Source organism: Ursus maritimus, unplaced genomic scaffold, assembly GCF_017311325.1.
Source record: "Ursus maritimus isolate PB19 unplaced genomic scaffold, ASM1731132v1 scaffold_5, whole genome shotgun sequence".
Lineage (NCBI taxonomy): Eukaryota > Metazoa > Chordata > Mammalia > Carnivora > Ursidae > Ursus > Ursus maritimus.
Window position 1 is genome coordinate 54,162,689 of NW_024426663.1, and position 6,000 is coordinate 54,168,688.

Here is a 6,000-nt window from a genome sequence, read left to right on the forward strand (position 1 = left end):
GGGGTGAGTGAACGGGGGGCCAGAGAAGCGGGGAGGCGGCCGGGGACTCATGGCCGGTCCGCGCCTCCTTCCGTCCCCCGCTTCACAGGCCCAGCCCCGCTCTTACTTTGATTAAAACCGCCCTGTGAGCGGCTCGCGGGGCGCAGGGTGCGCTGCGGACGCAGGCCCCACGGGAGGCCGAGCCCGAGCCCCCCGGACCCGAGCCCTCCCGGGAGAGGCCAGTTCCGCCCGCCGTCAGCACACTCCCTCCCCCTTCCCCTCTCTGTGGGAAGGAGGCAGCTGGGGCGGGGGTGGCCGCGGGAGCGTCTCGCCCGTGTGATCGTGCCGAGAGCCGGGAATTCGGGGCCATGTGGGAAAGACATTAGTGCCGGCCGCCCTGCCAGCCAGGAATGCGCCCCCCGCTCCGCAGCAGCCGCCTGCCTGGCTCAGAAACGGTGACTCACCCGCTCCGTGTTCCCACCCCCTCGTCGTGCACCCTCCACAGCCCACCACAGGCCTGGCCGCCGGCTTTCCAGCCTCGCAGCCTCTGCTCGGGCTGGTCCTGTTACCTGCTTTGCCCATCCTCCAGTCTCTTCCAATCTCTGTGGTCCTGAACCGGATCACACGTCCGGGAGAGTCCTCAGACCCCCTTCCCAGGCCTGTGTGTTCTCTGGACTCTTGCTCAGGTTAGAATACTCCTTTGGGACTTAGCCTCTCCGCTGCCTTCCTTACTCCAGAGTGACTTGCCTCTGACCGCACACCCAGCACTGGACCAGGACAGGAGCACAGGGCAGGTGCACAAAAAAAGAAAGGAGTGGATGTAACCTGTTAAGTTTGGGAAACAGAGCATTGTCTGCGCAATACCATTCCTCAGGTTCCTCTGTGACCTTGGGGTAAGAAACAATGCCACTTACCTCATAGGGTGTGTGATCCTGGATCCCTACTCTCCTGGCCCAGCCTTGCTTTCCTCATCTGATGCAGCAGGGACAACAGTACCCTCCCCAGGCACTAACAGGGGTGGCCTGGGTAGAAGCTCTTGCCAGTAAAGTCCTCAGCTCAGTGCCTGCTCCTGAGAGGGACTTGCTCACAATGCTGGTACTAATGCTATTCTCTTCCTCCCAACTATTCAGTGAATACTACTATGTGTCAGGCCCCAGGCTGGGTACTCTCTAGATGTTATCTCACATCACCCCTGCTTCAGCCCTGGGAGGCAGGTTTTGTTATTATCCTTCTTTTACAGATGAGGACACCTTGAGACTTGTCGAGGGGAAGGTACTGACCCAGAGACCCACAATCATCAGAACATAGGCCCACACCCAGGGTTCTGGTCCCAGCAACCCCAGAACCCTCCAGAGCCCTTGCAGGACCATCCCCTAGGTCTGACTCTTCCAAAGACCAAACAACTCCAGTAGGCAATCCCTTGCAGCCCCCATCCCTAACAGATGCCTCCCACCGACCTCCCACCTCTCTCAGGTCCATCTCTCATAACTTTTAATAAGAGGTAATAGTGTCAAGCAGCGGGCATCAGCTTCATTTTTAATTATCTAATTTACATTTAATTTTCCCCATCAATGTGATGCAGTTTATGGATGTTTTACTTAAGAGCATCCATTTATGGGCTGAGAATATGTTCACAAAATGAATGGGCAATGTTTCTCTATTGGAGGCCCCTAGTTCAGAGTGGAGGACCCCACCTGGGGCCTTAAGCCCTGAGACCTAGCAGTCAACATAGTTCTGGACACTGGAATAATTAATAAGCAAATATCCCAGAACCTCTTCAGAGCATGCATCTCCCCTTCTAGCCTCCAGAAAGAATGATTATTGAGTGCTTTACTGGCTGGACACTTTATAGAAATATCTCGTTTAATCCTTGCAGCAACCCTTATGAATAGGTACTATAAACACCTGTTAGGGCACCTGGGTGGCTCAGTCTGTTGAGCGTCTGACTCTTAATTTATTCCAAGGAGACTCCCCGACGTGGGGCTTGATCTCATGACCCTGAGATCATGACCTGAGCCGAAACTGAGAGTTGGGCGCTTAACTGAGCGCCCCACACGCCCGTCTCACTCCCTCTCTTAAAAAAAAAGAAAGAGGGGCGCCTGCGTAGCGCAGTCGTTAAGCGTCTGCCTTCGGCTCAGGGCGTGATCCCGGCGTTGTGGGATCGAGCCCCACATCGGGCTCCTCCGCTGGGAGCCTGCTTCTTCCTCTTCCACTCCCCTGCTGTGTTCCGTCTCTCGCTGACTGTCTCTCTGTCTCATAAATAAATTAAAAAATCTTTAAAAAAAAAAGGAAGGAAGGAAGAGAAAAGAAAGAAAAACATCTGTTCTATGAGTGGACAAAGAGACCCAGAAAGATATAATGTTCTGCCCAAGGTCACACCGTTAATTGAAGGCGAGGGCTGGCATTGCAAACGTAGACTGCGTGACTCAAAGCCTGCTCTGCACTGCAGGACTGGGGGCCCCTCTGAAAATCCATGCCCTGGTCTTGTAGACACCGGCCCCAAACTTTAAGACCTTGGATCTGTGGGGAAGTGTGCCTTGCGGTTCTCAAGATGTCAGTGGAGTTGGGTGACAGGGCGAGAGGGAAGGAGCAGGACTCAGTGACTCAGGTTTTTCAGGGACCCAGAGTTCCCTGAGAGCTGGGTTTGGTTTTCCAGGCCTCTCAGTGCTCAAAGGCTGTGACTTCCATGGTGGATTCCAGGCTCCAGGAAGGTCCTGGAAATAGCAGGGGCACCCATGTTTCTTTCCACCATTGGTGCACCGATGACACTGGGCCTCCTCTAAAGCGGAGGAGGTGAGCAGAAATTCTGGTTTCCAGGAGAGAAGAGAGAGTATGAAATCCAAAATGAAGTCTGAGCCCAGGGCTGGTGGAAAGAAGACACAGGCCCAAGGCAAATGGGTAGTGTGGATACTCACCTTGAACCCAGCTCTTGGGGGCACCGTGGACCCTCAGCCAGCCTTAGCCAGGACTGGGCCGAGAGGGGGCGTGGACACTCCCCCCAGCCTCGGTCAAGCGCAAGTGGGCGAGCACTCCGTACGGCACTCCGTGCCTCCGCCAGGCTTTGAGCAAAAGGACAACACAGACACTCACCTGAACTTCAGCCACACCCTGTGTGTGGGCCGTGTGGATCCTCAACTCCAGCCTCAGCCAGACCCTGGGCGGAGGGCAGTGTGAACTCCTCCTCAGTCCAGATCATGCTCACAGAACTGGGAACTCTTGCGAGATTTGAGGGAGCTAACCCCCACCCTACCGTGGGGACAGAGACCTATATTTCACCAGACGCCTGTGGGTCCCGAAAGCTCAGCTCGCCACTGCAGGACAAGAGAGGAGCACCGTGGAACACAGAGGCCCAATTAACACCCCTTGAGCCACCCCTACCTCTCCAGTCTCAGTGTGCTTGATGGAAAAGGGAGATTGTGACCCACTGCATACTTCAGGGAGCTGCCAGGACTATTATGGTCATTAAATGAGATGGGCCAGATCTCCTCCCCTCTTCCTGGTAGCTCCTTCATTACACAGAAGGGGAAACCAAGGCCTGGAGAGATCAAAAGACTACCCCAGGATCACACAGCAAATTGAGGTCAGAGGTGGAAGTGGAACCCAGGTCTGGGTCTCCCACAGCGGCGGGCCTGCAGTTAACTCCCTGGACTATTGCACTGCGGGTTAAGCTGCACCTTGGCACCTGGTCCAGGACACACGTGTGTGTGTGTGTGTGTGTGTGTGTGTGTGTGTTGCTGGTGGGGGGGGGTGCAGCGGACAGGGTGTCAGGGGAGCTGCCGCTGCCGCCTCCCTGGTATTTTTAGCCTCGAGAATGAGCTGAGCTCAGGGCTCTGAACAACCATCAGCAGTGAGGGAAATGGGAAGGTCCCCGCCACCCCTCCCTACCACCGCCAGCCTGGAGCCAGGTTTGGGTAGTGGGGCAGGGGTAGCCTGGAAAGGGGCAGAGACCCCAGGGAGTGGGAGCAGTCAGACCCTGAGACCCTGCACTCCCCCCATCTGGATTATTTTTCCAGTGCCCCCTTCCCATGGGGTACATCAGAACCCAGCCAACCTGACAGGGATAGGCACCCCCCTCTCACCCCCTGCTACCCTCAGCTTCCCCTGCTAGGAGCTCCAGGGCCAGCTTTCTCCTGCGCTGCCAGGTCAGAGCTGCAAGGTTCCCATGACAACGGATGACAGCAGCAGAGGCTGCTGGCCACAGGGTCAGGGGTGAGGGGGGTGTGGGTGGCAGAGCAGAAGAAGGGAGGGGGCCTAGCACAACAGTGGGGGAGGGGGCTGGAGCACAGGACCCCGAAATTACAGCTCCCTCCTGAGGCCTAACACCCAGGAAAGGCCTAGAACTTTGCCTGATTGATGCCGGAAGGGACTTCATTGCACTGATTGGGGAAGCCAGGCAAAGGAAAGGTTGGCTATGCATTTGGTCATGTGATCACGAAGCCAGCTAGAGGGTCTGGCTTGGATGGAAATCCTAGCCCCTTGCCTCCCAGCCCAGCACTCTGCTGCCTCCAGGGTCTTGGCGGTACGAGGCGGTGTCCAGATGTCCCTATATTCCTATCTCCATGGAGTGAATGGGTTCTACAGCCCTCCAACCAGCCTGGCTTGATTCCTCGTCCTCTGATGAGTGGTCAGGGCCCCCGACTGCCAGATCACTTCTTGTCAAGCCTAGCCCCCCATTTGCTAGCACAGGGTGTGTTTTAGTTTCCTTGGATGGGGACCTTACAGGGATCACAGCCCGCTGCTGACTCCGCACCCCAGGTGCAGGGGCTGGGGGTGGTCAGGCATTTGCCCCGCATACCCAGCTGGACTGAAGATTTCACTCCAGCCTTTAAGTCCCTTCAAAGGCTGCCCACGTTCCAGAACCATCATTGGCTTCCACTGTCCCCAAGACAAAACATACACATTCGTCCTGGAGTTTGGGGTTGACTCTGCAGTCCCTGGGGCTCCCTCCGGTATGGTCTCCTCACTGTTCCAGAAGCACCAGTCTCCACATCTCCTAGGTAAGCAGCATGGTCCTTCAAGGCTCAGCTCCATTCACAGTCCTCCAAGAAGCTTTCCTGGCTTTTCCCATCCACGCAGATCTCTTGCTCACCAACAGGTACAAGGCTCGAGAGTTCACGAGGCCCTTGCACACAGGACTTCTCATTCCACCCTCCTAGCATCTCTGGAAAAAGGATGTTACTTGCTGATGAGTAAACTGAGGCCCGGAGAAGAAGCTTCTTAGAGAAGGTCATACAGCCTGTGAGCATCAACCTGGGACCTGGCTGCAGGCCCTTTTTTCTCTTGGCGTCCCCTCTTGGCAGTTCCCAGCCTGTGGCCTCGCAGTTGGGATCCTCAAGCTCAGACCCAACAGCTTCTTCCTCCAGCTCCTGAGACACAGAGGGCCAACCCTTGTCCTCCACCTCCAACTCGTCCAGTTATTCAGCATCACTGAGCACCTAACAGGGGCCAACAACACAAGCCCTTCCCCTTGGAGCTCACCTTCTAGCTGGGAAGACCAACAAGTGAACACGACAGTTCACCCAGTATGGTCCCAGCAGGGCCGTGATGGGGGCACCCGGGGCAGTGGGTGCACAGAAGAGGCTTCTCCAGCCAGACGTGCAGAGTCAAGGCAGACTCCAACCACAGCTCTGCCTCCCTCAGGTCCCGCCTGCCTGGGGAACTGTACTCCCATGTCTAACCTCAGTCCCACTAGCTGCAGCCCCCAGAAGATGTGTCAGAGGGTGACTGGCTGAGAAAGGCCAATACCCAGGTCGCTGACCCCAGTGCTCTATCAACCGGCAACCTTACTCTGTATCCGCCCGGGATCGATCCCCTCTCTCCACCAACTCCACAGATCCTGGGGATGCGCAGAGGGGCTGGCTGGACGGCAGGCAGGCCTGTCAGGCTAGGGCTGGCAGAGCCACTGCTCTCCTCTGAGCCCCCCCGCCCCCAGCTCTGCTCTCGGAAGAGACGAACCAGCAGGAGGTAGGCAAGGGTCAAAGCCTCCCCCTCCCCAGGCTGCGGAGCCAAGCTGGGAACAGG